The sequence below is a fragment of the Capricornis sumatraensis genome, chromosome 15, assembly GCF_032405125.1.
Source record: "Capricornis sumatraensis isolate serow.1 chromosome 15, serow.2, whole genome shotgun sequence".
NCBI lineage: Eukaryota > Metazoa > Chordata > Mammalia > Artiodactyla > Bovidae > Capricornis > Capricornis sumatraensis.
Window position 1 is genome coordinate 66,919,770 of NC_091083.1, and position 13,241 is coordinate 66,933,010.

Below are 13,241 nucleotides of genomic sequence, written 5' to 3' on the forward strand. Positions count from 1 at the left end.
ACTAGTGCCACCTGGAAGGCCCCACCTGTTTAATTTTCTTCTTATTAATTCTTTTTTTTTTTTCTTTTTTTTACCATGCCACGCAGCTTGTGGGATTTTAGTTCCCCATCCAGGGACTGAACCCCTGCATTCATCAGTGATAGCACAGAGTCCTAGCCACTGGACTACCAGGGAATTTCCCTCTTCTCATTAATTCTAAAACCTAGTGAGTTTAATATTTTATACACTCCTCTAAATATGTTTTTCAAAATAGAAGACCAATTTAAAAGGAGACTTCTTTAAGAATCTTGATTACTTTTCGGGTGCATATCTGGTCCTTATTTGAAACAGGTTTCCATTCCAAGATAAAAGTTATGATATTAAATTATATGGTGCTTTTTCTTGTGTAACTTTTAAATTGCCTTTAGAATGTCTAGAATTCTAAAGATATTTTAAGCAACTTGCAGCATTAGAATGAATTTATGGCCTCTCAGAATTACAATTTTGAGTAAAAACACTTAACAGGCTATCTTAATTCTGGCTGTGTCAACTTCAGTTCAGTTGCTCAGTTGTGTCTGACTCTTTGCAACCCCATGGACTGCTGCACTCCAGGCCTCAAACTCATGTCCATTAAATCAGTGATGCCATTGAACCATCTCATCCTCTGTCGTCCCCTTCTCCTGCCTTCAACCTTTCCTAGCATCAGGGTCTTTTCCAATGAGTCAGTTCTTCACATCAGGTGGCCAAAGTATTGGAGTTTCTGCTTCAGCATCAGTCCTTCCAATGTGTCAGCTTAAAATGAAAATTATTTTTTAATTATAAATTCTCCTGATTTAGGCCCTATATTACTATCCTTACTAGACTTGGCTATAAATCATTGTCTGCTTCCTGAAATCAGATTTATTTTCAGAGGGCAAATTCTTACCATCAAAAGGAATATTCAACGGAGTGTATTGCAGCCTCTCTGAAGGAGATGCTGCTCATATGGAATCACAGCAGGTTATGTTACTGAACTCAGGTCTGGTTGCTTGTTGCTCAAAAATTATTTGAGAGGCAAGTGTTGGTAGAAATAGAAAATGTTGCTTTTAATCAGAAAGCCAGCTTTCTAGGGAGAAGGTGGACTCATGTCCCCAAAAACCAACTCTGAAGATTCTGCTAGGCCATGGAAGTTTTTTAAGGGAAAAGGGGACGTAATCTGTTAATCATTGAGATAGGGGACCACACTTATTGCCATATTCCTTGTGTGCAGGCTTGTTGACTACTTGTAATCTTTCTTTAGATAATATCTTGTTCATTTAATTTGTTTGTGAGATTACTGAAGGGAAGACTAGGGAAGAGATCTGGTCATCTGTTAATTACTTATTCTTCATTTCTAGTGTTTTGATCTACAGAAAGAACCAACAGATTAGGCAAGATATTATGTGATCAAAAGATGTGAAAAGTGTGCTTGGGCAGGAGATGAGTAGAGCGTGGTGGTGGTGGTGCCTGGCTTAAGGTTAGTTACAGTATAGGTTTGCTAAAGTGAAAAGACAAAAGGGGCCTCCTCCATAGTTGCTTACAGTTAGAGTTAGAAGAGACCTTGACCATCTAATTCAAATCCTTTTTTGTACAGGTGAAGAAAAAGTGCCCAGAGAGAGAAAGTAACTTTCTAGAAGTCCCACAGTGAATTCCTGGCAGGGCCGGGCCTAGAACCTAGGTCCATTTTGGCCTCTGCTCCATAAAGATGTCTCGTGCCTGGAGCACAGACAGCTGCAGGGAATGTCTAGAAGCAATCTTATCCTTATATAACTTATTGCTGAAACTATTGAGTGTAATTTAATGTTTCCCCTAATCCACAAACTTTATTTTTTTCTCAGAAACTTCTTTATAGCCACCATGTCACACTATTAGTATCAGCTTTCTCATTCTTATAACCAGAAATGGCTTCATGAGTATTCATGTGAGCAGTTGCTTAGGGCCTCATGCTTGCTTAGTTTAAGGTGTTCCTTGAAATTCTTAACTTTTTAGCAAGTAGTTCCACATTTGCATTTTGCACAGAACCCCACAAATTAGGCAGCATGCTGGTAACTTACACCTCATGAGATAGAAATGAGAAAGAAAATGGTCTCCCCATTTTGTTAGGAGATTGTAATGAAACGCCTAAAACTATCCCTTGGAAGAGGATCAGGAACTTGGCACCTGTACTCCTGACTCAGATCACTGACTACTTCCCACAACCCCAGGCCACCAACCTAGTTTGGATGTGCAGGACCTAATGATCTTCTCACTACGTGATTTGGCTTCTTAAGAAAAGCTCTAAGCAACCTAAATGTCCATCAGCAGAGGAATGGATAAAGTAGATGCAGGACATATATACAATGGAATATTACTCAGCCCTTAAAAAGGAACAAAATTGGGTCATTTGTAGAGACATGGATAAACCTAGAGACTGTCATACAGAGTGAAGTAAGTCAAAAAGAGAAAACCAAACATCACATATTAATGCATATATGTGGAATCTAGAAAAATGGTATAGATGATCTTATTTGCAAAACAGAAATAGAGGCACAGACATGGAGAACAAACACATGTACAACAAGGGGAGGAAGGGGGAGTAGGATGAATTGGGAGATTGGGATTGATATATATGATATATATATGATTGATATATATGATATAGATATGATTGATTGATATATATAATATATATATGATTGATATATATGATATATATTTTGACTATGTATAAAATAGATAACTGAGAACCTACTGTATAACTCAGAGAACCCTACTGAGTGCTCTGTGATGACCTGAGTAGGAAGGAAATCAAAAAAAGAGGGGATATATGTATATGGAGGGCTGCTTCCATTTGCTGTACAGTAGAAACCATTTATGTTGGTGAGAAAGCAATTTCAGTTTTGAACCATGAATTTTAAACCATTATAACTAGGCTCAAACACATCTTTATTAATCAAAATCAGGATGATTACAAGTAACACAGTTTTGTCAATGAGAAAGTCTATTCTTGTGCCATAAAAAATCTAACTTTTGGGGTTCGACAAACTCTTAGAAAGCATTTTCTGCTTCCTGCTGGTTGTAGAAGCCTTTTCCCTGCAAAAAGTTGTCCAGATACTTGAAGAAGTGATAGTCAGTTGGCAAGAGGTCAGGTGAATATGGCTGATGAGGCAAAACTTGTAACCCAATGTATTCAATGTTTTTTTTTTTAATTTTTAAAATATTTATTTTTTTTTTCATTAAAGGATAATTGCTTTACAGAATTGTGTTGGTTTCTACCAAATGTTAACATGAATCAGCCATAGGTATACGTATGTTCCCTCCTTTTTGAACCTCCCTCCCACCTTCCTCCCCATCCCACCCCTCTAGGTTGTTACAGAGACCTGGATTGAGTTTCCTTAAAAAAGCTAGGGATAAAACCACCATATGCCCCTGCAATCCCACTACTAGGCCTAAACCTGGAAGAAACCAAAATTCATTCAACTTTTGAAGCATTGGTTGTTCAATGTGTGGTGGGGCGTTGTGGTGGAGAATTGGGCCCTTTCTGTACCATGCTGGCTGCAGGCATTGCAGTTTTCCATACGTCTCATCGATTTGCTGAGTATGTTTCTTAGATGTAATGACTTTGCTGGGATTCAGAAAGCTGTAGTGGATCGGACAGGCAGCAGATCTCCAAACAGTGGGCATGACCTTTTTTTGGTGCAAGCTTGGCTTTGGGAAGCGCTTTGGAGCTTCTCCTCAGTCCAACCACTGAACTGGTCATTGCCAGTTGTCATGTCAAATCCATTTTTTGTCACACGTCACAACCCAATCAATAAATGGTTCATTATTGTTGCATAAAATAAGAGAAGATGACACTTCAAAATGATGATTTTTAAAATTTTCAGTCAGTTCATGAGGCACCCACTTATCGCACTTTTTCACATTTCCAATTTGCTTCAAATTCTGAATGACCGTAAAACAGTTGATGTTGAGTTCTTTGGCAACTTCTCCTGTAGTAAGAGGATCAGCTTCAGTGATGGCTCTCACTTGTCATTGTCAACTTCTGATGGCCAGCCACTGCACTCCTCATCTTCAAGGCTCTTGTCTCCTTTGCAAAACTTCTTGAACCACCACTGCACTGTACGTTCGCCAACCGTTCCTGTGCCAGAAGCACTGTTGATGTTGCAAGTTGTCTCTGCTGCTTTACACACCATTTTGAACTCGAATAAGAACATTGCTTGAACTTACTTTCTATCTAGACATCATTTCCCTAGTCTAAAATAAAAATAAAATAAACAGCAAGTAATAAGTCATTAGCCAAAACAAAGCAAGAAATGTACATTAAAGTGATATGTAACATAATCACATTTATTTAAGAATGTATTCCAATATTAAAACAGCACAGTTCAACAATGCAAAACTGCAGTTACTTTGCACCAACCTAAATAACACAACATTGTAAAGCAACTGTACTCTAATAAGGATTTTTTTTTTTAAGCTCTAGCCAAATAATTGATTAAAATAAGATGGAAATCTCAGTAATTGGCTTTGGCAGTGCACATTTGGCTATCAGTGGCCTTCCTTTTATAGGAAGCCTCCCTCTAGGGCAGGAAATTCAAGGAGACTGCCAAAGGGAAAGGACAGCAGAGGCTGTTTGCTAAATAGAACCATGAGAAAGAGGGAAGAACTGGCAAGAACAGCACAGAATGTCTGAGCACTCCAGGAGCTACAGCCCAAAATTGGAAGGAGGCTGAGGAAAGCAGAGGCCAACAATAATCCATGAAATCACCCAAGACCTTGAGCAGTTTAACCACACTCTTTTTTTCTGCCTACCTGAGGCATTTATTTCACTTGTACCTCAACTCTAGCACTTCTCTCCTCCTTTTTTTGTTAGTTGTTTGTTTGCCATCTAAAGTCAGGGACTTGTTTTTCTAGGGACCCTTTATTCATCTTTTTTTGGCTTCACCATGCAAGCTTTCAGGATCCTAGTTCCCCTTACCAGGGATCAAACCCAGGCCTATGGCAGTGAAAGCACTGAGTCTTAACCACTGAACTGACAGAGAATTCCCATATTCATTTATATTGACCATATAGTAAATTGACTCAATTGAGAGAAACATTTATTGAGGGCTTATTTTGTGCTGAGCTTAGGCATTAGGGCTAGGGGTAGTAGGGAGGCAATGGGCATGGAGATGAGTAAGGCAAAGGCTCTGCCCTTAATGAGTCTTCAGCCTAGACGAGACAGACAAATAAACAAATTATTACAATACAGTGTGTCTAGGGAGGAGACACTACTTAACTTCCCTGGAGAGAAGTGACAGGGATTCACGTCAAGTCCCATGGCATTCAAAAAGTATTTGTTGCTTGATTGGCTGTTCTTCTTGTTAACTAAGTAGGTAAAGCATATTGTCACTTTCCTGCTACCCCAGAAATTTTCATCACTAATAAGCCTGAGTGAACATTAAGGAATGGGTCAGTAGCCCCATTGGAACCTCCCATGCTCAGCCCAGCCAGGCATATCACCAACCGCCCAGGTGGATGACATGTGTAAGGCAGCGGGATCCTTCTGCAGCTGCTGAACATCTGGTGTGAGGAATCTAGGTAACTATGAACGGGAGATATCACTCCTCTGGTCCAGACCCTCAGTATTTGGTATAGCTAGTTTGGCTGAGAAACTAAACCGCAACAAAAATTAAGTGTTGCTTCTCCCAGCTTTTGGCACGTCAGAAACTGTGGCTATGAGCCAGAAGAGTAACAGGCTTTGAGAGCATTCCAGGGCAGAGCAAGAGCCCCAGGTAATAGGAAGATATGCCATGAGAAAGCCCCACATTTTACTGACAGCAGCAGTAGGTACTGAGAGCAAATTGCATGCTGAATTTAAGGTACAAAAGGGGAGGAGGGTCTTGAAAATTCCCCAGGCTCACTATCACACAACAAATATAATTCTCTGTCCAGCTTATTAAAATCCTTTGGTGGTGTGTCAAACAGCTTCTAATATTTTATTTCTATCCTCCTTTACTGTTTCTTGTTGTTGTTGTTCAGTCATTCAGTTGTGTTCAATTCTTTGCAACCATGGGCTGCAGCACTCCAAGCTTCCCTGTCCTTCACCATCTCCCAAAGTTTGCTCAAATTCATGTCCATTGAGTTGATGATGCCATCCAACCATCTCATCCTCTGTCACCCCCTTCTCCTTTTGCCTTCAGTCTTTCCCAACATCAGGGTCTTTTCCAGTGAATCAGTTCTTTGCATCAGGTGGCCAAATTATTGGAGCTTCAGCATCAGTCCTTCCAATGAATATTCAGGATTGATTTCATTTAGGATTAACTGGTTTGATCTCCTTGCTGTCCACAGGACTCTCAACAGCCTTCTCCAACACCACAGTGTGAAAGCATCAAAGTGTTTCTTATTACAAAGTGATAACATGCTTGTAAAAAAATTCAAATACATCCAGTGTGGATACCCCAGGAGGTCACTCTCCCCAGGCTCTAAGTGGTGTATGGGAGCACAGGGCTCTGTCCTGTGATGTGCAATCCCTTTCCACAATGTTGGAGGTGAAGCTGGGCATTGCATCTGCACCTGCATATTCCTATAGCTTCTCAGAGTCCTATGGACAATGACTGAGAAGACAAACCATGTAGGAAGCATCTAAAAAAAAAAATCCTGGCTCCCCTCCCAGGTGCCACCAGCACAGCCCAGAGCAGGCTGTCAGGACTTCAGCTCATAAACACCTAGTTAGGTCAGCAGCTAATATTGTTTGCAGTCTTCAAGAAGATTCTGCTGCCTTCACCTGTTCTTCATTTCTCATCTTTCACTGTACCTCTGTCCCAATAGGTGGTTAGCTATCCCCCATCACTGGGACATTACAATTCTTTCCTTTCCTTTGGGGACCAAGGCCTTGACCTAAAGGATGAAGGTGTCAGCTTATCCCCAGTGTCATAGCTAAGGGGATGTCTGTGGCGTACACTCAGTACCCACTGAATACTGATACACCATCTCTCTACCTTACAGAGGTGCTCTGGACACTGCTGTCTCCCATAGCCCCTCAATCAACCCTTACGCATTAGTACTCAAGTGCGTGCACACACACATGCGCAAACACAGATCAACACTCCTGAGGTGTATAAACCACTCACATTTAGCCATGACTTTTCATGCCCTCTTTTTCAGACTTTAATCAGATTCAGTCACACTAATACATTTATAAATGCCTCAGCTCTTAAGGGTACACAAAATCCTTCTTTACAAAATCCTTCTTTGTGCGACTACTTCACCTCCCCAAAGTTCAGGAAGCGGGAATCAGAAGTTATGGATTCATAGAATGTTAAAATAGGTCTTTCCATTCTTTCATCCATTAAACAAATCTGTATTCAAGTTGTACTCTGTGCCTTGTAATGTGTACCGGGTTGTATAGTTCTCTCCTCTCATTTCACAGATGAGAAAGCAGAGGCCCAGGTGAGCTGAGGGTGCACACAGTCTTTTAAATGGCAGGTATATCCGTGAAACCTCACTCCCCTTTCTGGATTCTTTATATCCACATACTGAAGACACACTCATCTTAAGTCCTAAGCAGTAACTTAAAGCAGATGATGAGTTTAAGAGGAAGAATTGCCATCAGTGATACCACCGATCAGAGAACATTCTTCACTACTACGGAGCGGGAGGACAGATTACTCTTAAAAAAGCAATTACACAGGTCACTGCTAGAGAAGGAAATGGCAACCCACTCCAGTGTTCTTGCCTGGAGAATCCCAGGGATGGCGGAGCCTGGTGGGCTGCCATCTCTGGGGTCGCACAGGGTCGGACACAACTGAAGCGACTTAGCAGCAGCAGCAGCTGCTGTCAGCATTATGATCCTGTAGTAGCAGATGGACTGTGTGTCCCTGCTGAGGAGTAATAGCACCAAGGCTTTGTATATGTTCCCAACCCATTACCTGAAATGGCAAAGTCCCCCAACTCTGAAAACTGTTTTTTTTCTCCCTTTGCTGACTCATTTGGCAACAAAATCTGTCCTGAACTGATGCAAATCAATTCTCAGTCTTTGTTTATCCTTTGTATATCCACACCTTTCTGCTTCAGAAGCATCAATATGTTTGTAATGGGTGCTTCTAGACCCCATATATGTGGTTTAATATGGTATACAGAAGATACTGTTTTTCTAAAATCCACAAAATCCTGAATTAAAAAAAAAAAAAAGAAAATCTGACCCCAAGGATCATAATACATCTAGGTATTGTGGATGTATATTATATTTAGAATATACAGTCTCTTACAGGATTGGCTTAAGAAATATTGGTTCTTACCCTCTCCCAATACACAAATAAGATTAATTTCACTGAGGTTTCACCCTTCCCAGGCTCAGTCTAGTTTTATAGATTCCGTAACTATAAAAGAAACTGTATTTTCCGTTTATTCCTTAAGAGTTGCTTATACAACAAAGGAAACTTTAAAAAATTGAGCCTTGGAATCCACTGTAACCTAAATTAGTCTAGAGATGGTACCTGGTGACTAGTCCTTCCTGCCTGTTTGCAGTGGCTAGTATATTAGAACTGCTGGTTGCTGTGCTGGTGATAATTCCTGCATTATCAGGTGTTCAGAGGAAGTGATGCACATTGGGTCTCAGTTAATCTCCCCCAAACTCCAGTCACTTCTTTTCTAACTCACATTTCCCAACTCTCCTTTCACTTCAATGCAGAAATTCTCAGTATTATTTTTTAAATATTTATTTGTTTATTTGTCTGTGTCAGGTCTTAGTTGCAGCACATGGGATCTTCTTTGCGTCATGCAAGATTTTTCATGCTTGCTTAACAGCCCCTTGTGAGTCTCACATTCTAGATAGGGTCAGCAAACTTTTTCTGTGAAAGGCGAGATACTAAATGTTCTATGCTTTATGGACCACACAGGGTCTCTAGTTGTTGTTTGGCCACTCCTCAAAGCTTGCAGGATCTTAGTTCCCCAACCAGGGACTTAACCCTGGCCTTCAGCAGTGAAATCACAGAGTCCTAACCACTGGACTATCACGGAATTCCCTGTTGTTTTTTCTTTTTTAATAGAACACTTTACAAATGTCAAAACTGTTCTTAGCTTGAAGACCACACAAATGCTACACAAAATATGGAAAGACCAAATGAATACTGCAGTCACTAGAGGCCACAGATTCAGCTTCAGTGATAAGTAAATAAATGCTTGTGTAACAAGCTAAGTACTATGCTTAGGTCAGAAGTGGTCAGGCGTAAGAAATGGTAAAGGGGGAGCTTTGTATTGGAACCAGGAGGTAGCTAAGCTTGGCTAAGGTATATACTTCCTATTAGAAAAGATAAAACTGGGAAGGAATGTGGAAGGTAGCTTGGGGAGGGCTCTGGTCCTTTTCTGAGGCTATGTAGTATGTATTTCATTTGGTAATCAGGGTAACCCCTCTAGAGGAATGAAATTGCCTGGAATCCAGCAGCAGCCTCTTAATTGGTTTTCCTCCTCTCAGTCTTGTCGCCTCCATCTTCACACCCCAGTCCAAGGAATCTTTCTACAATGCAAATCTGATTAAGTCTCTCCTCCTATTCAAAACTCTTCATTCATTTTCCATTGTCTTGAAGATATTGTCCAAATTCTTCACCATGGTTTAAAAGTCCTGTCATGATCTGGCCCCTGCCTCCACCTTCTGTTATATTTATATTTATTTATTTACTGATCTTTTCTAGTTCCTTAAATGCACCATCCTCTCTTGCCTTTAGATTTTCATGCTTGTACACGACTCTCAGTGTCTGCAACGCTGCCCTCACCACCTTCACTCTCTTCTCCAGCATGGATAAATCCAAATCAGCCCTCTGTTCTCAGCTTCAATGCAGCTGGCTCTGAGAACTTCCCCAAGTCTATGCACTAGCTGAGGTTTCCTGTGGCAAAAGCTTTATTAGAATAACTTACTTAACTTGTCAGCCATCCCTGATAGAATCTAAGCTCTGTAAGGACAGGCATCATTTTGTATCTTGATCACTATTGTAACCCAAAAATCTAGCATAGCACTGGTTTATAGTAGGTACTTAACTAATAATTTTCACTATGAAAGCATTTGGGGTCATTGGCGGGGGGCGGGGGGGGTGCGTTCTGAAGAGCTCTGGTACCACAGTCCTTTATGTTTCAGTGCAGAAAGAATTTGGGAAGAGGAAAAGTGATAGATTAAGAAATTACTTATTTGAATAGGAAGTTTGTGAGGCTTATAAGCCAGGGAGTGACAGGGTGCCATACCCCAAGAATTAAGTGGGTTGCAGTTTTATAATCAAAGTAAAAGTAGAGAGGGGGAGAAGAAATGTCTTTCTTGAATAGACGTCATCCTTCCATCATCAGCTCCTCCTCTAGGTTGAATAAGAGAATTTTCTTGTTCTACATGGTCAAGCTAGGTCCACAAATTATTGTTTCTTATGTATGCAGAGAGTATGTCCTAGGGAATCATTAACTTATGAGCTCACTGGACAAGATGTCTCATGCCACCATTGTTTCACTGTTTGTGGGCATGTCTCATACTTCTGTTGTATGGTTTTGTTGCTAAGCAAGCCTGCTTGGTTTTGTGGTTAAGCAAACCTGATTTTTTTAATCTGAGTAATTGATTTTTTTAATCTGAGTAATACAAGGGTCTCCCATATTTTTTCTACTTACAATCCCCTAGTGGGATTAACTATTTAATGACCTGTTTTGTCCCTTTGTGAAAGTTGCTCAGTCGTGTCTGACTCTTTGTGACCCCATGGACTATATACAGTGCTTGGGATTCTCCAAGTCAGAATACTGGAGTAGGTAGACATTCCCTTTTCCAGGAGATCTTTCCAATCCAGGGATCAAACCCAGGTCTCCTGCATTACAGGTGGATTCATTACCAGCTGAGCCACCAGGGAACCCCAAGAATACTGGAGTGGGTGGACTATCCCTTCTCTAGTGGATATTCCCAACCCAGGAATCAAACTGGGGTCTCCTGCATTGTAGGCAGATTCTTTATCAGCTGAGCTACCAGGGAAGCCTTTTGTCCCTTTATCTGTCCCTATCAACGAGATGAATGAATATGTATGTACGAATGAATGAATGAATGGAAATGGGACTTTATTTAAAAGAGAAGCTTAATCTGGTTATATGTTCTAGAGTCAAGGCCAGTGAGGAGGCTCTTATGGAAGACCAAGTGGGAGGAACTAGACCACTAGGGACAGAAGGAATGGAAAGGGAGGGAGAAATGGTTGTGAGAAATGGGAGGAATGAAAATCACTAGAACTCAAATGACTGATTGATTGGATGTGGGGAACAAGAGAGAAGGAAACTGCTTTCCAAGTTAAGAGCCCAGCAGCAGCATCAGAGAGAGAAGGGAGTCCTATGAGGAAGAGACGGCCCAGGAGATGAGAAGGAAGGAATGGAGGAAATCGTTCAAATATAGTTTTCCTCAGTCCTAACAAACTAGCCATCCCAGGCAACGCTGATGGCTCTAGTTAGACTGAACTGGGCTAGAAGAACCTTTTGGTTGGCCAAGAATTTAGAATTCAAGTGGCATCTAAAACAGGCAGAAAAAAAATATACAACAGGCAGAGAGGCAAACTGGAATAGGTGGGTATGACAGCAGAGCTACGGCAGCTGGAAGGCAACCGTGAGGCTCTTGAAACAAAGAACCAAGTCTAACTGATGAGATGACCCACACGAACACTTAAAAGAACAATGAAGTACTAAGCGATATGGTATTAAGTTTAAGACTTGGAAGAGTTCAGAAAAAGGAGAGAACTATTGGGGCTGACCTGAAACTGAGAGAGAAATGTGCCAATGCTGGCACTGAGCTGGGCCCTGAAGGAAGGATAAAATGTGATTGAGGGAGCTCAGAGTGGATAATGTTGTTGAAGCCAGAGCAAAGGCCTCCTGATGGAGGAGTAGTGTAACTGGTTCCACTGAGAAGAAGGGATGGGCTGGAGTGAAGAGGAAGTGGAAAATATGAGATTATTTAAAGAGAGCATAAAGTAAAATTTGGTAAGAGATCAGATGTAAAGATCAGGGAAGAAAAAGTCAAAAATTAAAACCAACATTCTTGACTGTGGAGGGTGGTGATTGGACAAAGATAGGAGGCACAGTGAAGCCAGATCATGCTCGCAGTTAACTTATGCAATGTCAACCATATGTACTTAGTGAGTGGGTGAGAGAGGGGAGAGAATCAATTTAAATATGCAGGTGAGGCGAGGTGAGGACTTCCCTTCTGGCACAGTGGATAAGAATCCACCTGCCAATGCAGGGGACATGAGTTTGATCCCTGGTCCAGGAAGATTCTACATGCCATGGAGCCACTAATCCCGTGCACCGCCACCACTGAGCCCACATGCCTAGAGCATGTGTTCTGCAACAAGAGAAGCCATTGCAACAAGAAGCCTGCACACCACATGGAAGAATAGCCCCTGCTCACGAAATTAGAGAAAGCCTGTGTGCGGCAACGAAAACCCAGCACAGCCAAAATAAATGCATTTTAAAAATAAATAAATATGCAGGCGATTCTGATCAATCTCCGCTCCAGAGAGCCCCTGCTGTGCGATAAGGAGACAGCCACTCCAGAATTGGGAGCTGCGGATATGCTTTTCCCTCAGCTGGTCTCAGTTCCTGTACACCTCTCATAGTATGAACATTTCACTATGCTGATGGTGATCCTGGTGTTCAAAGAAAAAGATTTTTTTCATACAATATGATCCCTAAAGGCAAGCCAATTACTTATTCCAGTGTGAAATTAAAAAAAAAAAATTTCATCATTTGCCAGCTGGAGAAACTGTACTCTGCAATTTTTGCCTTAGAGTCTAACGTTACACCTGAAAATGTAACAACAGGATTATTTGCAAGGGAAAATATCCTTTAGAATGTCCTGAGTTGAGAGTAACAGAAAATTCCACTCATACTAGTTTAAGACAATAAAGAGGGGGACTTCCCTGGTGGTCCAGTGGTTGAGACTCCCCCTTCCAATGCAAGTGGTGTGAGTTTGAGCTAAGATCTTACATGCTCCCAGCCCAAAACCAAAACATAAAACAGAAGCAATATTATTACAAATAAAGGCTTTAAAAATAGTTCACACACAAAAAAATCTTAAGAAAATAAAGGGAATATATTGGCTCGAGTGCATGCTAAGTCACTTCAGTTGTGTCTAACTGTTTGAAACCCTATGGACTGGAGCCCTCCAGGCTCCTCTTTCCATGGGATTCTCCGGGGAAGAATACTGGGGTGGGTTGCCATGCCCTCCTTCAGGGGATCTTCCCAACCCAAGTCTCCTACATCTCCTACATTGGCAGGCAGGTTCT

At 41.2% G+C, this 13,241-nt stretch overlaps 1 non-coding gene across 1 annotated transcript; it reads left to right on the forward strand.

The window, feature by feature from the left end:
- The first annotated feature begins 6,402 nt into the window (after positions 1-6,402).
- LOC138091972 (small nucleolar RNA SNORA73 family) lies at positions 6,403-6,602 on the forward strand. The gene has a single exon (XR_011145994.1). It is a non-coding gene; the product is annotated as a small nucleolar RNA SNORA73 family (small nucleolar RNA).
- Positions 6,603-13,241: the final 6,639 nt, after the last annotated feature.